This window comes from Spermophilus citellus, assembly GCF_964194105.1.
Source record: "Spermophilus citellus genome assembly, chromosome: 11".
NCBI lineage: Eukaryota > Metazoa > Chordata > Mammalia > Rodentia > Sciuridae > Spermophilus > Spermophilus citellus.
The window spans coordinates 36,344,424-36,369,244 of NC_138192.1; positions in this window are offsets into that span (position 1 = coordinate 36,344,424).

Below are 24,821 nucleotides of genomic sequence, written 5' to 3' on the forward strand. Positions count from 1 at the left end.
ACTTTCCAATGAGGCTTTGGTACAATCATAACTGTGACCTTTGCATTTTGTGTCCAGAATATCACTGTGATACAATGTATATGGAGATCAGGTGTCATGAGTATTTCTTCCACCATTTCTGGGAGTAATATGTTGAAGACATATAAATTAGCCTTTGAGGGTACAAATAAGTGTACCCTGGGTCTATGAATATAGAGATAATGCATGAATAGACCCTACTGTGAATAAATATTATAACTGGTTCCAATTTAAATAATGGATTGAATGGATATCTGAAAATATATAGGAAATCTAATATTGATACACAACCATTCATTCCAACCAGTTATACATCTAATGGTGATATTAGGGTGATGGTTTACCATGAAGGGGGTGTGAGTTTGGCTTCAAAAGGGATTATGGAAATGGAAAAGAATGTGTTTGGAAAGAAGTCTCATGATAAGACCAGTCAAGAAACGTGGAGGAATACATGTGTTCTGAAGCAGGAAGTGATTGAAAGTGAACCAAATGCCTAGAAATTTGTGAACATGAGGATGAAATACATATCCTATGATGTGTATCAACTGAAGAAATAGTAATGTATCAGTGTTGAATAAAAATGAAGGTCAAAATACACATCATGTCCCATAGGAATCTGCTGGCATTGATGTTAAACTGGGTCAGTTCCTGTAGAAATATTAGGATCTCTATGCACCATTCTCTGAAGTTAGTTTTCAGCACTAGGAAACAAATATGTATTTCAGGTGGATGAATATTTCTGAGAATAATCTTGTGAAAAGTTGATTATAAATCCACATATATGAACATGGATGAATTTAGGGAGTGTATACTAAGACACATATATTTCATATTTTGAAAAATCTGGAGAGTTTGTGTATATTGTGTGTGTGTGTGTGTATATATATATACACACACACATACACACAGAACACACACACAGACATTAAAAAGTAGAAATATATATGCCAATCGAAATTCATCATGAAATATATATCATCCACAGATCCAAAAAAAATTATGTTACTGAACATGGATTTATGTATCATGTTGTTCATGTAGGAAGCTCACCGGTAGGTTGAATTTTCAGTTCCAACAGCATTTAGGAGGAGTGATCTCTTCTCACAATTTGTATCTGCCAAGTCAGCCACCTCACAAGAGTGGACGTGGGATAGCAGGTAGGATTCTATATGTGCATGTAAAAATACATGTTGCTGAATAGGCTACAGAGAAAGGGAGGCAGAAATTCACACATTTGTTAACTCTCAAAACACATGGAGAACTACTTCTATTAAATTGGACAAGATTTAAAACACCTACCCTTTGTAATGCTAAAGGCAAGTCCAACTATACACCATGCCTGCTCTGAAATGCCTGTATTTCTATTGTGTTTGGGTTATTTTTCTCCATCATATTAGTATTCGTAGTCAGAATCTAGTAGGGTATGGGTTAGTGTCAGGGATTCAGTATTTCAAACGGAAAATAGGAAAATGAATCCAATGTGTAGGCAAATATGTGCTACACAAAAACATTCCCACTCTCATCCAGAACAATGCCTTGACATTACCTTCGCAACAAGTAAGACGCAATTCGTGGAGAAGAGTTAGAAAAGCTGTGAATACGTATGTGGAATGGAAAATGCTCAGGAGTTCACAACCTTGGAGGTGGTAGAGGAGTTTGCATAAGTAAGGGAGACAGGGTAAACACTCCACAAACATGGAGCTCTGCTGGCCTAAAGACTTTGTGAGAAACTGCCTCTGAGGTGGGGCACTTGAAATATATGTTGTTGTCAGGAGCTTTAGCTTCCTTTGTAGTGAGACCATCAAAGCTGGGTCTGCATCTATGTGACCTGGAGGACATGGTTTCTGATTTTCCAATGAACATGAGGCAGAAGTGCTGAATTCTCTCTTTGCAGGTAAACTGTGGCCACTGGGGTCTAAGTGTCTCCCTGTGTGGATTGTGAAGCCGTTTGGTCATCCTCCACTTTTCATTATGTTTCTTGCTGCTGCACTGGGAGTTTGGAATTTGCTTCAGGAAATACAAGGAGTTCAACTGGGACACCGTGCTGGAGGGAGTTCTGTCACGTGTGGTGGGTCAAGGTCCTAGGAGAATGCACCAGCCAGGCTTCTATCCCACAGAGCTTGCCCCCTTGACCATAGCAACCTGATTCTGGACACTGCCCTGAAACCTCTCCATATAACAAGATGCCTTTACATAGAAGGGTCTGCTCACTGCACCATGTCAGTCACAAGCCATTTGGAAGCCAGTGGCAGATCCACATGGCCCCACCACAGATGTTTTATGACACACCTGCACACCACTGCTCTAGGCCCGCTACTCAGCAGGCCCCAACTTACTGGCATCTCTGTTTTACACCATTTTCATGAAACCCAGTCAATCAAGGCACTGTCTGGTACACTCATGATCAGCAGAACAGGACATCCAAAGGTTCTCCAGTGCCACCTGGTCAAGGGAATTTCAAAAATCTCATGGTATTTATCTAGCTAGCCATTTTTAAAGGATGAAGTTAGAGGCACTGTGGGTTTCCATTCCTTCAGGAACCATTAAATGGTGAGGAAGCTCATTTCAACGAAAGCTCTGGAGAACTCTCACAAACAAGGCTTCCCAAAGAGTGGCCAAAAGGTCACACGAAGCCAGGCCCATTGAGGTCTACAAATGTGAGGTCCATGTGTGTTTTGACTCTCAACTATGGCTGCCAGGTCTTTAAGAATAAAATCATGTGATATCCGGGCTGAGATTCCCAGTGCTCTGTGGAAAGCCAGCCTGGGCCTACATCTCAGTTTCCAAGGGCGACTCTCATGCATGGCCTCCTCAAATCCCAACACAATTCACGGCAATACTTCTCTGAGGTCAGTTCCAGAACTCAGTCTCCAAGGGGAATCACACCAGAGTTCAAGCCCAGGTGGACCCAGTCATCTCTTCATACCGCCACACCAATGACCACAATTCAAACCAAAACACTGCCACATGGCCCTCATCTTCTTCCACATAGACACTCATCATAACCTCTGGCTGGGCTGGAGGTTTCCATGAGGGGCACAGCCCAAGACAGTGTCCACAATAAGCTCCCTTGCCCCTCATTTGCCTAATGTCAGGGTGGCCTGGACACCCTTCCTGTGAACCTGGAGTGATCCAATAGGCCTGCCGTTAATACTGGCTCCGCTTCTCCAATTGGAGGCCTACTGACTGCCGGGTATAGATTCTTTGTGTGAATTGGAGTCATGAGAAAACCCAAGCACCTATGGGCTAGCCTCTGCAGGGCTTTGAAGAACTCCTTTGACCCGAAGGATCCCTATTCTCACTTGATGGAGGTCAGGAACCTTACAGAGGAAGGCGAGAGACATCATCCACAATGACTGCTTTTGTGCCAATTTGGCTTTGGATGCACACATGGGATCTCTCTTTGGATCCGTCAGGTGCTGACAACCTAAGCCACAGCCTCACACAGGGCCAAGAGGCTGATTCAGACACATCCCTTTGCAAAGCCATTAAGCAAGGAGCCACAGGTGATGCCCATTCATTTCCATTTGAAAACTGTTTTCTTCAGGCTTCACAAAGGGGTGCCCTGAGGCAAAGGCTTTCCTGACATTCAGGGCAACACAACAATAGGTAAGCAAAAGGCCCAAAGCAGGGTTTCTCCAGGGAGACTTTACTGGTCACACTGATATCTGAGTTTTCTGAGATGCTCACCATTCCTTCCAGCTCTCCAGTACATGGCCATGTCAGCGAGCTTGGAGGTGGTACATATCTTGGACACAAAACCATGAGCCTATTCTGGAGAGTGGCCAGAATTCAGGAAGAAAACAGGAACTTAGGAAGATAGTAGGTGTTGCCCATCCATAAGGCAAGCCGCAGTCCATTCATGAATTGGGCAGGATGAATGCTGGGAAGCTTTCTACTAGACAGGACACATCCATTGATGCATTCTCTTTTCTAATGTCTACAACCAGGGACACAGTGGGATACACAAACATAGAAACACTTGCCTCGTCAAAAGACTTACTAGAAACAGTCCACTCCAAAACAAACAAACCGCCTTTCCTACCTATTCTCAGAACATGAGACAAAACCACAAACTCACACCCACACCCACAAAGGCACCTCCTTCTTCCAAGTTGGTCTGTGACTACCCGGAGTGCCGTCTGACTCGTGGGCCATACTATGTTCCCGCGAAATGGCCTGTCCTGTCCCACATCTGGCCTCCTTGGCCAACTCTGTGAAGTTGTCAGGAGCCAGCGGTGAGCCACTACCTGCTTTCTCAGGAAAGGCCCCTCTGCAGAGCTTTCCTGGCATTTGGCCAGCCTCACATCAGTAGGTACCAAGAAAGACTGACTCTGTCCTTGGTAAATCCAAACAAGTGAGCCCACTGGGACTGGGACTGGGACTGGCTCTGGGTGCCTGGCTTCCTGGATCCCAAGTTCAGAGAGTTCCATCACCAAGGAAGTGAGGTGAGGTCACTTCCTTCAGGAACTGAATGAGGTCACTGCCTTGGCAACCACTGTGTCCTAACAGTTGCTTCCAGGGCTCCCATGAGATGGAGGCTGCCCCTCCTTCCTCTGACACTTTCACAAGTTAGAATGGAATATCAACCATAGGCACCAAGGGACAGCTCTCCACACAGGCCTGCTTTGGTCCATCTTGTCTACATTAAGAAGAGAGAGGCTCATTCAGACACATCCCTTCATCCTGACCAGGTGGTTTGCCATGGAAGATGACTTGTGCTCTCTCAGGTCCTTCACAGCGGCCTACATCTTCTCCAGGGATCATTTCTGCATGGACCTTTGAGGTTCTCAGCAGGTGGAAGATCCCCTACATTCCTGTATTGTAAGACCAACTCTGTCCCTGCTCTTCTGTAAAGTTAGATTGAGGGAACAGTGTATGGTTAGGGTTAAGAACCTGTTCGGTTTGGGTTAGGAATCACTCTGCTGGATGATGAATGGTATTGGGAACCTGTGATATTTATAATAATATATAGGTGAAATATATGTATGAAAACAGAAATCCAAGTAAGATTTGAAGGCCAGAAGGGCATTGGGCCCTTGATTGGGTTACTTAGCTTTGAATGACTTTCTGCACAGATGTCTCAGATAAATCGATATACAATGGCACAGGACCTTGTACCTTGGATGATTGAATGTAGAAGAGAACATCCAGTCAAAAAGGGATGGTAGGTAGGATTAGGAAGATAGTTTGTAGGTTTAGGAAGAAGAGTGAGTATAAAATTTGGACCAAAAGATCTTTAGCAATAGGGTGTCGGTTAGAGAGTGAATGTAAATGTCAGCACATGTTAAGGGTCAGTCACAATGATGAACTGGGGAACATATGTAGGAAAGCAGATATCAATAGAGACATTAGGAAATCAGGCAAAGTATAAAGTGAGTGAGAGGATTAGACATATTCAACAGGGTTGAGGTTGAATATATCATCTTAGGAAGAAACAAATGTGTAGTCACCAATAGGATTGACATTTGAGAGCATTAGGCAACCTGGACAAGGATGTTTTGAGTAATCCATGCTCACTTTCCAATGAGGCTTTGGTACAATCATAACTGTGACCTTTGCATTTTGTGTCCAGAATATCACTGTGATACAATGTATATGGAGATCAGGTGTCATGAGTATTTCTTCCACCATTTCTGGGAGTAATATGTTGAAGACATATAAATTAGCCTTTGAGGGTACAAATAAGTGTACCCTGGGTCTATGAATATAGAGATAATGCATGAATAGACCCTACTGTGAATAAATATTATAACTGGTTCCAATTTAAATAATGGATTGAATGGATATCTGAAAATATATAGGAAATCTAATATTGATACACAACCATTCATTCCAACCAGTTATACATCTAATGGTGATATTAGGGTGATGGTTTACCATGAAGGGGGTGTGAGTTTGGCTTCAAAAGGGATTATGGAAATGGAAAAGAATGTGTTTGGAAAGAAGTCTCATGATAAGACCAGTCAAGAAACGTGGAGGAATACATGTGTTCTGAAGCAGGAAGTGATTGAAAGGGAACCAAATGCCTAGAAATTTGTGAACATGAGGATGAAATACATATCCTATGATGTGCATCAACTGAAGAAATAGTAATGTATCAGTGTTGAATAAAAATGAAGGTCAAAATACACATCATGTCCCATAGGAATCTACTGGCATTGATGTTAAACTGGGTCAGTTCCTGTAGAAATATTAGGATCTCTATGCACCATTCTCTGAAGTTAGTTTTCAGCACTAGGAAACAAATATGTATTTCAGGTGGATGAATATTTCTGAGAATAATCTTGTGAAAAGTTGATTATAAATCCACACATATGAACATGGATGAATTTAGGGAGTGTATAATAAGACACATATATTTCATATTTTGAAAAATCTGGAGAGTTTGTGTATATTGTGTGTGTGTGTGTGTATATATATATATACACACACACATACACACAGAACACACACACAGACATTAAAAAGTAGAAATATATATGCCAATCGAAATTCATCATGAAATATATATCATCCACAGATCCAAAAAAAATTATGTTACTGAACATGGATTTATGTATCATGTTGTTCAAGTAGGAAGCTCACCGGTAGGTTGAATTTTCAGTTCCAACAGCATTTAGGAGGAGTGATCTCTTCTCACAATTTGTATCTGCCAAGTCAGCCACCTCACAAGAGTGGACGTGGGATAGCAGGTAGGATTCTATATGTGCATGTAAAAATACATGTTGCTGAATAGGCTACAGAGAAAGGGAGACAGAAATTCACACATTTGTTAACTCTCAAAACACATGGAGAACTACTTCTATTAAATTGGACAAGATTTAAAACACCTACCCTTTGTAATGCTAAAGGCAAGTCCAACTATACACCATGCCTGCTCTGAACTGCCTGTATTTCTATTGTGTTTGGGTTATTTTTCTCCATCATATTAGTATTCGTAGTCAGAATCTAGTAGGGTATGGGTTAGTGTCAGGGATTCAGTATTTCAAACGGAAAATAGGAAAATGAATCCAATGTATAGGCAAATATGTGCTACACAAAAACCTTCCCACTCTCATCCAGAACAATGCCTTGACATTACCTTCGCAACAAGTAAGACGCAATTCGTGGAGAAGAGTTAGAAAAGCTGTGAATACGTATGTGGAATGGACAATGCTCAGGAGTTCACAACCTTGGAGGTGGTAGAGGAGTTTCCATAAGTAAGGGAGACAGGGTAAACACTCCACAAACATGGAGCTCTGCTGGCCTAAAGACTTTGTGAGAAACTGCCTCTGAGGTGGGGCACTTGAAATATATGTTGTTGTCAGGAGCTTTAGCTTCCTTTGTAGTGAGACCATCAAAGCTGGGTCTGCATCTATGTGACCTGGAGGACATGGTTTCTGATTTTCCAATGAACATGAGGCAGAAGTGCTGAATTCTCTCTTTGCAGGTAAACTGTGGCCACTGGGGTCTAAATGTCTCCCTGTGTGGACTCTGAAGCCATTTGGTCATCCTCCACTTTTCGTGGTGTTTCTTGCTGCTGCACTGGGAGTTTGGAATTTGCTTCAGGAAATACAAGGAGTTCAACTGGGACACCGTGCTGGAGGGAGTTCTGTCACGTGTGGTGGGTCAAGGTCCTAGGAGAATGCACCAGCCAGGCTTCTATCCCACAGAGCTTGCCCCCTTGACCATAGCAGCCTGATTCTGAACACTGCCCTGAAACCTCTCCATATAACAAGATGCCTTTACATAGAAGGGTCTGCTCACTGCACCATGTCAGTCACAAGCCATTTGGAAGCCAGTGGCAGATCCACATGGCCCCACCACAGATGTTTTATCACACACCTGCACACCACTGCTCTAGGCCCGCTACTCAGCAGGCCCCAACTTACTGGCATCTCTGTTTTACACCATTTTCATGAAACCCAGTCAATCAAGGCACTGTCTGGTACACACATGATCAGCAAAACAGGACATCCAAAGGTTCTCCACTGCCACCTGGTCATGGGAATTTCAAAAATCTCATGGTATTTATCTAGCTAGCCATTTTTAAAGGATGAAGGTAGAGGCACTGTGGGTTTCCATTCCTTCAGGAACCATTAAATGGTGAGGAAGCTCATTTCAACGAAAGCTCTGGAGAACTCTCACAAACAAGGCTTCCCAAAGAGTGGCCAAAAGGTCACACGAAGCCAGGCCCATTGAGGTCTACAAATGTGAGGTCCATGTGTGTTTTGACTCTCAACTATGGCTGCCAGGTCTTTAAGAATAAAATCATGTGATATCCGGGCTGAGATTCCCAGTGCTCTGTGGAAAGCCAGCCTGGGCCTAGATCTCAGTTTCCAAGGGCGACTCTCATGCATGGCCTCCTCAAATCCCAACACAATTCACGGCAATACTTCTCTGAGGTCAGTTCCAGAACTCAGTCTCCAAGGGGAATCACACCAGAGTTCAAGCCCAGGTGGACCCAGTCATCTCTTCCCACCGCCACACCAATGACCACAATTCAAACCAAAACACTGCCACATGGCCCTCATCTTCTTCCACATAGACACTCATCATAACCTCTGGCTGGGCTGGAGGTTTCCATGAGGGGCACAGCCCAAGACAGTGTCCACAATAAGCTCCCTTGCCCCTCATTTGCCTAATGTCAGGGTGGCCTGGACACCCTTCCTGTGAACCTGGAGTGATCCAATAGGCCTGCCGTTAATACTGGCTCTGCTTCTCCAATTGGAGGCCTACTGACTGCCGGGTATAGATTCTTTGTGTGAATTGGAGTCATGAGAAAACCCAAGCACCTATGGGCTAGCCTCTGCAGGGCTTTGAAGAACTCCTTTGACCCGAAGGATCCCTATTCTCACTTGATGGAGGTCAGGAACCTTACAGAGGGATGCGAGAGACATCATCCACAATGACTGCTTTTGTGCCAATTTGGCTTTGGATGCACACATGGGATCTCTCTTTGGATCCGTCAGGTGCTGACAACCTAAGCCACAGCCTCACACAGGGCCAAGAGGCTGATTCAGACACATCCCTTTGCAAAGCCATTAAGCAAAGAGCCACAGGTGATGCCCATTCATTTCCATTTGAAAACTGTTTTCTTCAGGCTTCACAAAGGGGTGCCCTGAGGCAAAGGCCTTCCTGACATTCAGGGCAACAGAACAATAGGTAAGCAAAAGGCCCAAAGCAGGGTTTCTCCAGGGAGACTTTACTGGTCACACTGATATCTGAGTTTTCTGAGATGCTCACCATTCCTTCCAGCTCTCCAGTACATGGCCATGTCAGCAAGCTTGGAGGTGGTACATATCTTGGACACAAAACCATGAGCCTATTCTGGAGAGTGGCCAGAATTCAGGAAGAAAACAGGAACTTAGGAAGATAGTAGGTGTTGCCCATCCATAAGGCAAGCCGCAGTCCATTCATGAATTGGGCAGGATGAATGCTGGGAAGCTTTCTACTAGACAGGACACATCCATTGATGCATTCTCTTTTCTAATGTCTACAACCAGGGACACAGTGGGATACACAAACATAGAAACACTCGCCTCGTCAAAAGACTTACTAGAAACAGTCCACTCCAAAACAAACAAACCGCCTTTCCTACCTATTCTCAGAACATGAGACAAAACCACAAACTCACACCCACACCCACAAAGGCACCTCCTTCTTCCAAGTTGGTCTGTGACTACCCGGAGTGCCGTCTGACTCGTGGGCCATACTATGTTCCCGCGAAATGGCCTGTCCTGTCCCACATCTGGCCTCCTTGGCCAACTCTGTGAAGTTGTCAGGAGCCAGCGGTGAGCCACTACCTGCTTTCTCAGGAAAGGCCCCTCTGCAGAGCTTTCCTGGCATTTGGCCATCCTCACATCAGTAGGTACCAAGAAAGACTGACTCTGTCCTTGGTAAATCCAAACAAGTGAGCCCACTGGGACGGGGACTGGGACTGGCTCTGGGTGCCTGGCTTCCTGGATCCCAAGTTCAGAGAGTTCCATCACCAAGGAAGTGAGGTGAGGTCACTTCCTTCAGGAACTGAATGAGGTCACTGCCTTGGCAACCACTGTGTCCTAACAGTTGCTTCCAGGGCTCCCATGAGATGGAGGCTGCCCCTCCTTCCTGTGACACTTTCACAAGTTAGAATGGAATATCAACCATAGGCACCAAGGAACAGCTCTCCACACAGGCCTGCTTTGGTCCATCTTGTCTACATTAAGAAGAGAGAGGCTCATTCAGACACATCCCTTCATCCTGACCAGGTTGTTTGCCATGGAAGATGACTTCTGCTCTCTCAGGTCCTTCACAGCGGCCTACATCTTCTCCAGGGATCATTTCTGCATGGACCTTTGAGGTTCTCAGCAGGTGGAAGATCCCCTACATTCCTGTATTGTAAGACCAACTCTGTCCCTGCTCTTCTGTAAAGTTAGATTGAGGGAACAGTGTATGGTTAGGGTTAAGAACCTGTTCGGTTTGGGTTAGGAATCACTCTGCTGGATGATGAATGGTATTGGGAACCTGTGATATTTATAATAATATATAGGTGAAATATATGTATGAAAACAGAAATCCAAGTAAGATTTGAAGGCCAGAAGGGCATTGGGCCCTTGATTGGGTTACTTAGCTTTGAATGACTTTCTGCACAGATGTCTCAGATAAATCGATATACAATGGCACAGGACCTTGTACCTTGGATGATTGAATGTAGAAGAGAACATCCAGTCAAAAAGGGATAGTAGGTAGGATTAGGAAGATAGTTGGTAGGTTTAGGAAGAAGAGTGAGTATAAAATTTGGACCAAAAGTTCTTTAGCAATAGGGTGTCGGTTAGAGAGTGAATGTAAATGTCAGCACATGTTAAGGGTCAGTCACAATGATGAACTGGGGAACATATGTAGGAAAGCAGATATCAATAGAGACATTAGGAAATCAGGCAAAGTATAAAGTGAGTGAGAGGATTAGACATATTCAACAGGGTTGAGGTTGAATATATCATCTTAGGAAGAAAGAAATGTGTAGTCACCAATAGGATTGACATTTGAGAGCATTAGGCAAGCTGGACAAGGATGTTTTGAGTAATCCATGCTCACTTTCCAATGAGGCTTTGGTACAATCATAAGTGTGACCTTTGCATTTTGTGTCCAGAATATCACTGTGATACAATGTATATGGAGATCAGGTGACATGAGTATTTCTTCCACCATTTCTGGGAGTAATATGTTGAAGACATATAAATTAGCCTTTGGGGGTACAAATAGGTGTACCCTGGGTCTATGAATATAGACATAATGCATGAATAGACACTACTGTGAATAAATATTATAACTGGTTCCAATTTAAATAATGGATTGAATGGATATCTGAAAATATATAGGAAATCTAATATTGATACACAACCATTCATTCCAACCAGTTATACATCTAATGGTGATATTAGGGTGATGGTTTACCATGAAGGGGGTGTGAGTTTGGCTTCAAAAGGGATTATGGAAATGGAAAAGAATGTGTTTGGAAAGAAGTCTCATGAAAAGACCAGTCAAGAAACGTGGAGGAATACATGTGTTCTGAAGCAGGAAGTGATTGAAAGTGAACCAAATGCCTAGAAATTTGTGAACATGAGGATGAAATACATATCCTATGATGTGCATCAACTGAAGAAATAGTAATGTATCAGTGTTGAATAAAAATGAAGGTCAAAATACACATCATGTCCCATAGGAATCTACAGGCATTGATGTTAAACTGGGTCAGTTCCTGTAGAAATATTAGTATCTCTATGCACCATTCTCTGAAGTTAGTTTTCAGCACTAGGAAACAAATATGTATTTCAGGTGGATGAATATTTCTGAGAATAATCTTGTGAAAAGTTGATTATAAATCCACATATATGAACATGGATGAATTTAGGGAGTGTATACTAAGACACATATATTTCATATTTTGAAAAATCTGGAGAGTTTGTGTATATTGTGTGTGTGTGTGTATATATATACACACACACATACACACAGAACACACACACAGACATTAAAAAGTAGAAATATATATGCCAATCGAAATTCATCATGAAATATATATCATCCACAGATCCAAAAATATTTATGTTACTGAACATGGATTTATGTATCATGTTGTTCAAGTAGGAAGCTCACCGGTAGGTTGAATTTTCAGTTCCAACAGCATTTAGGAGGAGTGATCTCTTCTCACAATTTGTATCTGCCAAGTCAGCCACCTCACAAGAGTGGACGTGGGATAGCAGGTAGGATTCTATATGTGCATGTAAAAATACATGTTGCTGAATAGGCTACAGAGAAAGGGAGACAGAAATTCACACATTTGTTAACTCTCAAAACACATGGAGAACTACTTCTATTAAATTGGACAAGATTTAAAACACCTACCCTTTGTAATGCTAAAGGCAAGTCCAACTATACACCATGCCTGCTCTGAACTGCCTGTATTTCTATTGTGTTTGGGTTATTTTTCTCCATCATATTAGTATTCGTAGTCAGAATCTAGTAGGGTATGGGTTAGTGTCAGGGATTCAGTATTTCAAACGGAAAATAGGAAAATGAATCCAATGTGTAGGCAAATATGTGCTACACAAAAACCTTCCCACTCTCATCCAGAACAATGCCTTGACATTACCTTCGCAACAAGTAAGACGCAATTCATGGAGAAGAGTTAGAAAAGCTGTGAATACGTATGTGGAATGGACAATGCTCAGGAGTTCACAACCTTGGAGGTGGTAGAGGAGTTTCCATAAGTAAGGGAGACAGGGTAAACACTCCACAAACATGGAGCTCTGCTGGCCTAAAGACTTTGTGAGAAACTGCCTCTGAGGTGGGGCACTTGAAATATATGTTGTTGTCAGGAGCTTTAGCTTCCTTTGTAGTGAGACCATCAAAGCTGGGTCTGCATCTATGTGACCTGGAGGACATGGTTTCTGATTTTCCAATGAACATGAGGCAGAAGTGCTGAATTCTCTCTTTGCAGGTAAACTGTGGCCACTGGGGTCTAAGTGTCTCCCTGTGTGGACTCTGAAGCCATTTGGTCATCCTCCACTTTTCGTGGTGTTTCTTGCTGCTGCACTGGGAGTTTGGAATTTGCTTCAGGAAATACAAGGAGTTCAACTGGGACACCGTGCTGGAGGGAGTTCTGTCACGTGTGGTGGGTCAAGGTCCTAGGAGAATGCACCAGCCAGGCTTCTATCCCACAGAGCTTGCCCCCTTGACCATAGCAACCCGATTCTGAACACAGCCCTGAAACCTCTCCATATAACAAGATGCCTTTACATAGAAGGATCTGCTCACTGCACCATGTCAGTCACAAGCCATTTGGAAGCCAGTGGCAGATCCACATGGCCCCACCATAGATGTTTTATCACACACCTGCACACCAATGCTCTAGGCCCGCTACTCAGCAGGCCCCAACTTACTGGCATCTCTGTTTTACACCATTTTCATGAAACCCAGTCAATCAAGGCACTGTCTGGTACATTCATGATCAGCAGAACAGGACATCTAAAGGTTCTCCAGTGCCACCTGGTCATGGGAATTTCAAAAATCTCATGGTATTTATCTAGCTAGCCATTTTTAAAGGATGAAGTTAGAGGCACTGTGGGTTTCCATTCCTTCAGGAACCATTAAATGGTGAGGAAGCTCATTTCAACGAAAGCTCTGGAGAACTCTCACAAACAAGGCTTCCCAAAGAGTGGCCAAAAGGTCACACGAAGCCAGGCCCATTGAGGTCTACAAATGTGAGGTCCATGTGTGTTTTGACTCTCAACTATGGCTGCCAGGTCTTTAAGAATAAAATCATGTGATATCCGGGCTGAGATTCCCAGTGCTCTGTGGAAAGCCAGCCTGGGCCTACATCTCAGTTTCCAAGGGTGACTCTCATGCATGGCCTCCTCAAATCCCAACACAATTCATGGCAATACTTCTCTGAGGTCAGTTCCAGAACTCAGTCTCCAAGGGGAATCACACCAGAGTTCAAGCCCAGGTGGACCCAGTCATCTCTTCCCACCGCCACACCAATGACCACAATTCAAACCAAAACACTGCCACATGGCCCTCATCTTCTTCCACATAGACACTCATCATAACCTCTGGCTGGAGGTTTCCATGAGGGGCACAGCCCAAGACAGTGTCCACAATAAGCTCCCTTGCCCCTCATTTGCCTAATGTCAGGGTGGCCTGGACACCCTTCCTGTGATCCTGGAGTGATCCAATAGGCCTGCCGTTAATACTGGCTCCGCTTCTCCAATTGGAGGCCTACTGACTGCCGGGTATAGATTCTTTGTGTGAATTGGAGTGATGAGAAAACCCAAGCACCTATGGGCTAGCCTCTGCAGGGCTTTGAAGAACTCCTTTGACCCGAAGGATCCCTATTCTCACTTGATGGAGGTCAGGAACCTTACAGAGGAAGGCGAGAGACTTCATCCACAATGACTGCTTTTGTGCCAATTTGGCTTTGGATGCACACATGGGATCTCTCTTTGGATCCGTCAGGTGCTGACAACCTAAGCCACAGCCTCACACAGGGCCAAGAGGCTGATTCAGACACATCCCTTTGCAAAGCCATTAAGCAAAGAGCCACAGGTGATGCCCATTCATTTCCATTTGAAAACTGTTTTCTTCAGGCTTCACAAAGGGGTGCCCTGAGGCAAAGGCCTTCCTGACATTCAGGGCAACAGAACAATAGGTAAGCAAAAGGCCCAAAGCAGGGTTTCTCCAGGGAGACTTTACTGGTCACACTGATATCTGAGTTTTCTGAGATGCTCACCATTCCTTCCAGCTCTCCAGTACATGGCCATGTCAGCAAGCTTGGAGGTGGTACATATCTTGGACACAAAACCATGAGCCTATTCTGGAGAGTGGCCAGAATTCAGGAAGAAAACAGGAACTTAGGAAGATAGTAGGTGTTGCCCATCCATAAGGCAAGCCGCAGTCCATTCATGAATTGGGCAGGATGAATGCTGGGAAGCTTTCTACTAGACAGGACACATCCATTGATGCATTCTCTTTTCTAATGTCTACAACCAGGGACACAGTGGGATACACAAACATAGAAACACTCGCCTCGTCAAAAGACTTACTAGAAACAGTCCACTCCAAAACAAACAAACCGCCTTTCCTACCTATTCTCAGAACATGAGACAAAACCACAAACTCACACCCACACCCACAAAGGCACCTCCTTCTTCCAAGTTGGTCTGTGACTACCCGGAGTGCCGTCTGACTCGTGGGCCATACTATGTTCCCGCGAAATGGCCTGTCCTGTCCCACATCTGGCCTCCTTGGCCAACTCTGTGAAGTTGTCAGGAGCCAGCGGTGAGCCACTACCTGCTTTCTCAGGAAAGGCCCCTCTGCAGAGCTTTCCTGGCATTTGGCCAGCCTCACATCAGTAGGTACCAAGAAAGACTGACTCTGTCCTTGGTAAATCCAAACAAGTGAGCCCACTGGGACTGGGACTGGGACTGGCTCTGGGTGCCTGGCTTCCTGGATCCCAAGTTCAGAGAGTTCCATCACCAAGGAAGTGAGGTGAGGTCACTTCCTTCAGGAACTGAATGAGGTCACTGCCTTGGCAACCACTGTGTCCTAACAGTTGCTTCCAGGGCTCCCATGAGATGGAGGCTGCCCCTCCTTCCTCTGACACTTTCACAAGTTAGAATGGAATATCAACCATAGGCACCAAGGGACAGCTCTCCACACAGGCCTGCTTTGGTCCATCTTGTCTACATTAAGAAGAGAGAGGCTCATTCAGACACATCCCTTCATCCTGACCAGGGGGTTTGCCATGGAAGATGACTTGTGCTCTCTCAGGTCCTTCACAGCGGCCTACATCTTCTCCAGGGATCATTTCTGCATGGACCTTTGAGGTTCTCAGCAGGTGGAAGATCCCCTACATTCCTGTATTGTAAGACCAACTCTGTCCCTGCTCTTCTGTAAAGTTAGATTGAGGGAACAGTGTATGGTTAGGGTTAAGAACCTGTTCGGTTTGGGTTAGGAATCACTCTGCTGGATGATGAATGGTATTGGGAACCTGTGATATTTATAATAATATATAGGTGAAATATATGTATGAAAACAGAAATCCAAGTAAGATTTGAAGGCCAGAAGGGCATTGGGCCCTTGATTGGGTTACTTAGCTTTGAATGACTTTCTGCACAGATGTCTCAGATAAATCGATATACAATGGCACAGGACCTTGTACCTTGGATGATTGAATGTAGAAGAGAACATCCAGTCAAAAAGGGATGGTAGGTAGGATTAGGAAGATAGTTTGTAGGTTTAGGAAGAAGAGTGAGTATAAAATTTGGACCAAAAGATCTTTAGCAATAGGGTGTCGGTTAGAGAGTGAATGTAAATGTCAGCACATGTTAAGGGTCAGTCACAATGATGAACTGGGGAACATATGTAGGAAAGCAGATATCAATAGAGACATTAGGAAATCAGGCAAAGTATAAAGTGAGTGAGAGGATTAGACATATTCAACAGGGTTGAGGTTGAATATATCATCTTAGGAAGAAACAAATGTGTAGTCACCAATAGGATTGACATTTGAGAGCATTAGGCAACCTGGACAAGGATGTTTTGAGTAATCCATGCTCACTTTCCAATGAGGCTTTGGTACAATCATAACTGTGACCTTTGCATTTTGTGTCCAGAATATCACTGTGATACAATGTATATGGAGATCAGGTGTCATGAGTATTTCTTCCACCATTTCTGGGAGTAATATGTTGAAGACATATAAATTAGCCTTTGAGGGTACAAATAAGTGTACCCTGGGTCTATGAATATAGAGATAATGCATGAATAGACCCTACTGTGAATAAATATTATAACTGGTTCCAATTTAAATAATGGATTGAATGGATATCTGAAAATATATAGGAAATCTAATATTGATACACAACCATTCATTCCAACCAGTTATACATCTAATGGTGATATTAGGGTGATGGTTTACCATGAAGGGGGTGTGAGTTTGGCTTCAAAAGGGATTATGGAAATGGAAAAGAATGTGTTTGGAAAGAAGTCTCATGATAAGACCAGTCAAGAAACGTGGAGGAATACATGTGTTCTGAAGCAGGAAGTGATTGAAAGTGAACCAAATGCCTAGAAATTTGTGAACATGAGGATGAAATACATATCCTATGATGTGCATCAACTGAAGAAATAGTAATGTATCAGTGTTGAATAAAAATGAAGGTCAAAATACACATCATGTCCCATAGGAATCTACTGGCATTGATGTTAAACTGGGTCAGTTCCTGTAGAAATATTAGGATCTCTATGCACCATTCTCTGAAGTTAGTTTTCAGCACTAGGAAACAAATATGTATTTCAGGTGGATGAATATTTCTGAGAATAATCTTGTGAAAAGTTGATTATAAATCCACATATATGAACATGGATGAATTTAGGGAGTGTATACTAAGACACATATATTTCATATTTTGAAAAATCTGGAGAGTTTGTGTATATTGTGTGTGTGTGTGTGTGTGTGTGTGTATATACACACACACATACACACAGAACACACACACAGACATTAAAAAGTAGAAATATATATGCCAATCGAAATTCATCATGAAATATATATCATCCACGGATCCAAAAATATTTATGTTACTGAACATGGATTTATGTATCATGGTGTTCAAGTAGGAAGCTCACCGGTAGGTTGAATTTTCAGTTCCAACAGCATTTAGGAGGAGTGATCTCTTCTCACAATTTGTATCTGCCAAGTCAGCCACCTCACAAGAGTGGACGTGGGATAGCAGGTAGGATTCTATATGTGCATGTAAAAATACATGTTGCTGAATAGGCTACAGAGAAAGGGAGACAGAAATTCACACATTTGTTAACTCTCAAAACACATGGAGAACTACTTCTATTAAATTGGACAAGATTTAAAACACCTACCCTCTGTAATGCTAAAGGCAAGTCCAACTATACACCATGCCTGCTCTGAACTGCCTGTATTTCTATTGTGTTTGGGTTATTTTTCTCCATCATATTAGTATTCGTAGTCAGAATCTAGTAGGGTATGGGTTAGTGTCAGGGATTCAGTATTTCAAACGGAAAATAGGAAAATGAATCCAATGTGTAGGCAAATATGTGCTACACAAAAACCTTCCCACTCTCATCCAGAACAATGCCTTGACATTACCTTCGCAACAAGTAAGATGCAATTCGTGGAGAAGAGTTAGAAAAGCTGTGAATACGTATGTGGAATGGAAAATGCTCAGGAGTTCACAACCTTGGAGGTGGTAGAGGAGTTTCCATAAGTAAGGGAGACAGGGTAAACACTCCACAAACATGGAGCTCTGCTGGCCTAAAGACTTTGTGAGAAACTGCCTCTGAGGTGGGGCACTTGAAATATATGTTGTTGTCAGGAGCTTTAGCTTCCTTTGTAGTGAGACCATCAAAGCTGGGTCTGCATCTATGTGACCTGGAGGACATGGTTTCTGATTTTCCAATGAACATGAGGCAGAAGTGCTGAATTCTCTCTTTGCAGGTAAACTGTGGCCACTGTGGTCTAAATGTCTCCCTGTGTGGACTCTGAAGCCATTTGGTCATCCTCCACTTTTCGTGGTGTTTCTTGCTGCTGCACTGGGAGTTTGGAATTTGCTTCAGGAAATACAAGGAGTTCAACTGGGACACCGTGCTGGAGGGAGTTCTGTCACGTGTGGTGGGTCAATGTCCTAGGAGAATGCACCAGCCAGGCTTCTATCCCACAGAGCTTGCCCCCTTGACCATAGCAGCCTGATTCTGAACACTGCCCTGAAACCTCTCCATATAACAAGATGCCTTTACATAGAAGGGTCTGCTCACTGCACCATGTCAGTCACAAGCCATTTGGAAGCCAGTGGCAGATCCACATGGCCCCACCACAGATGTTTTATCACACACCTGCACACCACTGCTCTAGGCCCGCTAATCAGCAGGCCCCAACTTACTGGCATCTCTGTTTTACACCATTTTCATGAAACCCAGTCAATCAAGGCACTGTCTGGTACACTCATGATCAGCAGAACAGGACATCCAAAGTTTCTCCAGTGCCACCTGGTCATGGGAATTTCAAAAATCTCATGGTATTTATCTAGCTAGCCATTTTTAAAGGATGAAGTTAGAGGCACTGTGGGTTTCCATTCCTTCAGGAACCATTAAATGGTGAGGAAGCTCATTTCAACGAAAGCTCTGGAGAACTCTCACAAACAAGGCTTCCCAAAGAGTGGCCAAAAGGTCACAGGAAGCCAGGCCCATTGAGGTCTACAAATGTGAGGTCCATGTGTGTTTTGACTCTCAACTATGGCTGCCAGGTCTTTAAGAATAAAATCATGTGATATCCGGGCTGAGATTCCCAGTGCTCTGTGGAAAGCCAGCCTGGGCCTACATCTCAGTTTCCAAGGGCGACTCTCATGCATGGCCTCCTCAAATCCCAACACAATTCACGGCAATACTGCTCTGAGGTCAGTTCCAGAACTCAGTCTCCAAGGGGAATCACACCAGAGTTCAAGCCCAGGTGGACCCAGTCATCTCTTCCCACCGCCACACCAATGACCACAATTCAAACCAAAACACTGCCACATGGCCCTCATCTTCTTCCACATAGACACTCATCATAACCTCTGGCTGGGCTGGAGGTTTCCATGAGGGGCACAGCCCAAGACAGTGTCCACAATAAGCTCCCTTGCCCCTCATTTGCCTAATGTCAGGGTGGCCTGGACACCCTTCCTGTGATCCTGGAGTGATCCAATAGGCCTGCCGTTAATACTGGCTCCGCTTCTCCAATTGGAGGCCTACTGACTGCCGGGTATAGATTCTTTGTGTGAATTGGAGTGATGAGAAAACCCAAGCACCTATGGGCTAGCCTCTGCAGGGCTTTGAAGAACTCCTTTGACCCGAAGGATCCCTATTCTCACTTGATGGAGGTCAGGAACCTTACAGAGGAAGGCGAGAGACTTCATCCACAATGACTGCTTTTGTGCCAATTTGGCTTTGGATGCACACATGGGATCTCTCTTTGGATCCCTCAGGTGCTGACAACCTAAGCCACAGCCTCACACAGGGCCAAGAGGCTGATTCAGACACATCCCTTTGCAAAGCCATTAAGCAAAGAGCCACAGGTGATGCCCATTCATTTCCATTTGAAAACTGTTTTCTTCAGGCTTCACAAAGGGGTGCCCTGAGGCAAAGGCCTTCCTGACATTCAGGGCAACAGAACAATAGGTAAGCAAAAGGCCCAAAGCAGGGTTTCTCCAGGGAGACTTTACTGGTCACACTGATATCTGAGTTTTCTGAGATGCTCACCATTCCTTCCAGCTCTCCAGTACATGGCCATGTCAGCAAGCTTGGAGGTGGTACATATCTTGGACACAAAACCATGAGCCTATTCTGGAGAGTGGCCAGAATTCAGGAAGAAAACAGGAACTTAGGAAGATAGTAGGTGTTGCCCATCCATAAGGCAAGCCGCAGTCCATTCATGAATTGGGCAGGATGAATGCTGGGAAGCTTTCTACTAGACAGGACACATCCATTGATGCATTCTCTTTTCTAATGTCTACAACCAGGGACACAGTGGGATACACAAACATAGAAACACTCGCCTCGTCAAAAGACTTACTAGAAACAGTCCACTCCAAAACAAACAAACCGCCTTTCCTACCTATTCTCAGAACATGAGACAAAACCACAAACTCACACCCACACCCACAAAGGCACCTCCTTCTTCCAAGTTGGTCTGTGACTACCCGGAGTGCCGTCTGACTCGTGGGCCATACTATGTTCCCGCGAAATGGCCTGTCCTGTCCCACATCTGGCCTCCTTGGCCAACTCTGTGAAGTTGTCAGGAGCCAGCGGTGAGCCACTACCTGCTTTCTCAGGAAAGGCCCCTCTGCAGAGCTTTCCTGGCATTTGGCCAGCCTCACATCAGTAGGTACCAAGAAAGACTGACTCTGTCCTTGGTAAATCCAAACAAGTGAGCCCACTGGGACTGGGACTGGGACTGGCTCTGGGTGCCTGGCTTCCTGGATCCCAAGTTCAGAGAGTTCCATCACCAAGGAAGTGAGGTGAGGTCACTTCCTTCAGGAACTGAATGAGGTCACTGCCTTGGCAACCACTGTGTCCTAACAGTTGCTTCCAGGGCTCCCATGAGATGGAGGCTGCCCCTCCTTCCTCTGACACTTTCACAAGTTAGAATGGAATATCAACCATAGGCACCAAGGGACAGCTCTCCACACAGGCCTGCTTTGGTCCATCTTGTCTACATTAAGAAGAGAGAGGCTCATTCAGACACATCCCTTCATCCTGACCAGGTGGTTTGCCATGGAAGATGACTTGTGCTCTCTCAGGTCCTTCACAGCGGCCTACATCTTCTCCAGGGATCATTTCTGCATGGACCTTTGAGGTTCTCAGCAGGTGGAAGATCCCCTACATTCCTGTATTGTAAGACCAACTCTGTCCCTGCTCTTCTGTAAAGTTAGATTGAGGGAACAGTGTATGGTTAGGGTTAAGAACCTGTTCGGTTTGGGTTAGGAATCACTCTGCTGGATGATGAATGGTATTGGGAACCTGTGATATTTATAATAATATATAGATGAAATATATGTATGAAAACAGAAATCCAAGTAAGATTTGAAGGCCAGAAGGGCATTGGGCCCTTGATTGGGTTACTTAGCTTTGAATGACTTTCTGCACAGATGTCTCAGATAAATCGATATACAATGGCACAGGACCTTGTACCTTGGATGATTGAATGTAGAAGAGAACATCCAGTCAAAAAGGGATAGTAGGTAGGATTAGGAAGATAGTTGGTAGGTTTAGGAAGAAGAGTGAGTATAAAATTTGGACCAAAAGTTCTTTAGCAATAGGGTGTCGGTTAGAGAGTGAATGTAATGTCAGCACATGTTAAGGGTCAGTCACAATGATGAACTGGGGAACATATGTAGGAAAGCAGATATCAATAGAGACATTAGGAAATCAGGCAAAGTATAAAGTGAGTGAGAGGATTAGACATATTCAACAGGGTTGAGGTTGAATATATCATCTTAGGAAGAAACAAATGTGTAGTCACCAATAGGATGGACATTTGAGAGCATTAGGCAACCTGGACAAGGATGTTTTGAGTAATCCATGCTCACTTTCCAATGAGGCTTTGGTACAATCATAAGTGTGACCTTTGCATTTTGTGTCCAGAATATCACTGTGATACAATGAATATGGAGATCAGGTGTCATGAGTATTTCTTCCACCATTTCTGGGAGTAATATGTTGAAGACATATAAAGTAGCCTTTGGGGTACAAATAGGTGTACCCTGGGTCTATGAATATAGAGATAATGCATGAATAGACCCTACTGTGAATAAATATTATAACTGGTTCCAATTTAAATAATGGATTGAATGGATATCTGAAAATATATAGGAAATCTAATATTGATACACAACCATTCATTCCAACCAGTTATACATCTAATGGTGATATTAGGGTGATGGTTTACCATGAAGGGGGTGTGAGTTTGGCTTCAAAAGGGATTATGGAAATGGAAAAGAATGTGTTTGGAAAGAAGTCTCATGATAAGACCAGTCAAGAAACGTGGAGGAATACATGTGTTCTGAAGCAGGAAGTGATTGAAAGTGAACCAAATGCCTAGAAATTTGTGAACATGAGGATGAAATACATATCCTATGATGTGCATCAACTGAAGAAATAGTAATGTATCAGTGTTGAATAAAAATGAAGGTCAAAATACACATCATGTCCCATAGGAATCTACTGGCATTGATGTTAAACTGGGTCAGATCCTGTAGAAATATTAGGATCTCTATGCACCATTCTCTGAAGTTAGTTTTCAGCACTAGGAAACAAATATGTATTTCAGGTGGATGAATATTTCTGAGAATAATCTTGTGAAAAGTTGATTATAAATCCACGTATATGAACATGGATGAATTTAGGGAGTGTATAATAAGACACATATATTTCATATTTTGAAAAATCTGGAGAGTTTGTGTATATTGTGTGTGTGTGTGTGTGTATATATATACACACACACATACACACAGAACACACACACAGACATTAAAAAGTAGAAATATATATGCCAATCGAAATTCATCATGAAATATATATCATCCACAGATCCAAAAAAAATTATGTTACTGAACATGGATTTATGTATCATGTTGTTCAAGTAGGAAGCTCACCGGTAGGTTGAATTTTCAGTTCCAACAGCATTTAGGAGGAGTGATCTCTTCTCACAATTTGTATCTGCCAAGTCAGCCACCTCACAAGAGTGGACGTGGGATAGCAGGTAGGATTCTATATGTGCATGTAAAAATACATGTTGCTGAATAGGCTACAGAGAAAGGGAGACAGAAATTCACACATTTGTTAACTCTCAAAACACATGGAGAACTACTTCTATTAAATTGGACAAGATTTAAAACACCTACCCTTTGTAATGCTAAAGGCAAGTCCAACTATACACCATGCCTGCTCTGAACTGCCTGTATTTCTATTGTGTTTGGGTTATTTTTCTCCATCATATTAGTATTCGTAGTCAGAATCTAGTAGGGTATGGGTTAGTGTCAGGGATTCAGTATTTCAAACGGAAAATAGGAAAATGAATCCAATGTGTAGGCAAATATGTGCTACACAAAAACCTTCCCACTCTCATCCAGAACAATGCCTTGACATTACCTTCGCAACAAGTAAGACGCAATTCGTGGAGAAGAGTTAGAAAAGCTGTGAATACGTATGTGGAATGGAAAATGCTCAGGAGTTCACAACCTTGGAGGTGGTAGAGGAGTTTCCATAAGTAAGGGAGACAGGGTAAACACTCCACAAACATGGAGCTCTGCTGGCCTAAAGACTTTGTGAGAAACTGCCTCTGAGGTGGGGCACTTGAAATATATGTTGTTGTCAGGAGCTTTAGCTTCCTTTGTAGTGAGACCATCAAAGCTGGGTCTGCATCTATGTGACCTGGAGGACATGGTTTCTGATTTTCCAATGAACATGAGGCAGAAGTGCTGAATTCTCTCTTTGCAGGTAAACTGTGTCCACTGGGGTCTAAATGTCTCCCTGTGTGGACTCTGAAGCCATTTGGTCATCCTCCACTTTTCGTGGTGTTTCTTGCTGCTGCACTGGGAGTTTGGAATTTGCTTCAGGAAATACAAGGAGTTCAACTGGGACACCGTGCTGGAGGGAGTTCTGTCACGTGTGGTGGGTCAAGGTCCTAGGAGAATGCACCAGCCAGGCTTCTATCCCACAGAGCTTGCCCCCTTGACCATAGCAGCCTGATTCTGAACACTGCCCTGAAACCTCTCCATATAACAAGATGCCTTTACATAGAAGGGTCTGCTCACTGCACCATGTCAGTCACAAGCCATTTGGAAGCCAGTGGCAGATCCACATGGCCCGACCACAGATGTTTTATCACACACCTGCACACCACTGCTCTAGGCCCGCTACTCAGCAGGCCCCAACTTACTGGCATCTCTGTTTTACACCATTTTCATGAAACCCAGTCAATCAAGGCACTGTCTGGTACACCCATGATCAGCAAAACAGGACATCCAAAGGTTCTCCACTGCCACCTGGTCATGGGAATTTCAAAAATCTCATGGTATTTATCTAGCTAGCCATTTTTAAAGGATGAAGTTAGAGGCACTGTGGGTTTCCATTCCTTCAGGAACCATTAAATGGTGAGGAAGCTCATTTCAACGAAAGCTCTGGAGAACTCTCACAAACAAGGCTTCCCAAAGAGTGGCCAAAAGGTCACACGAAGCCAGGCCCATTGAGGTCTACAAATGTGAGGT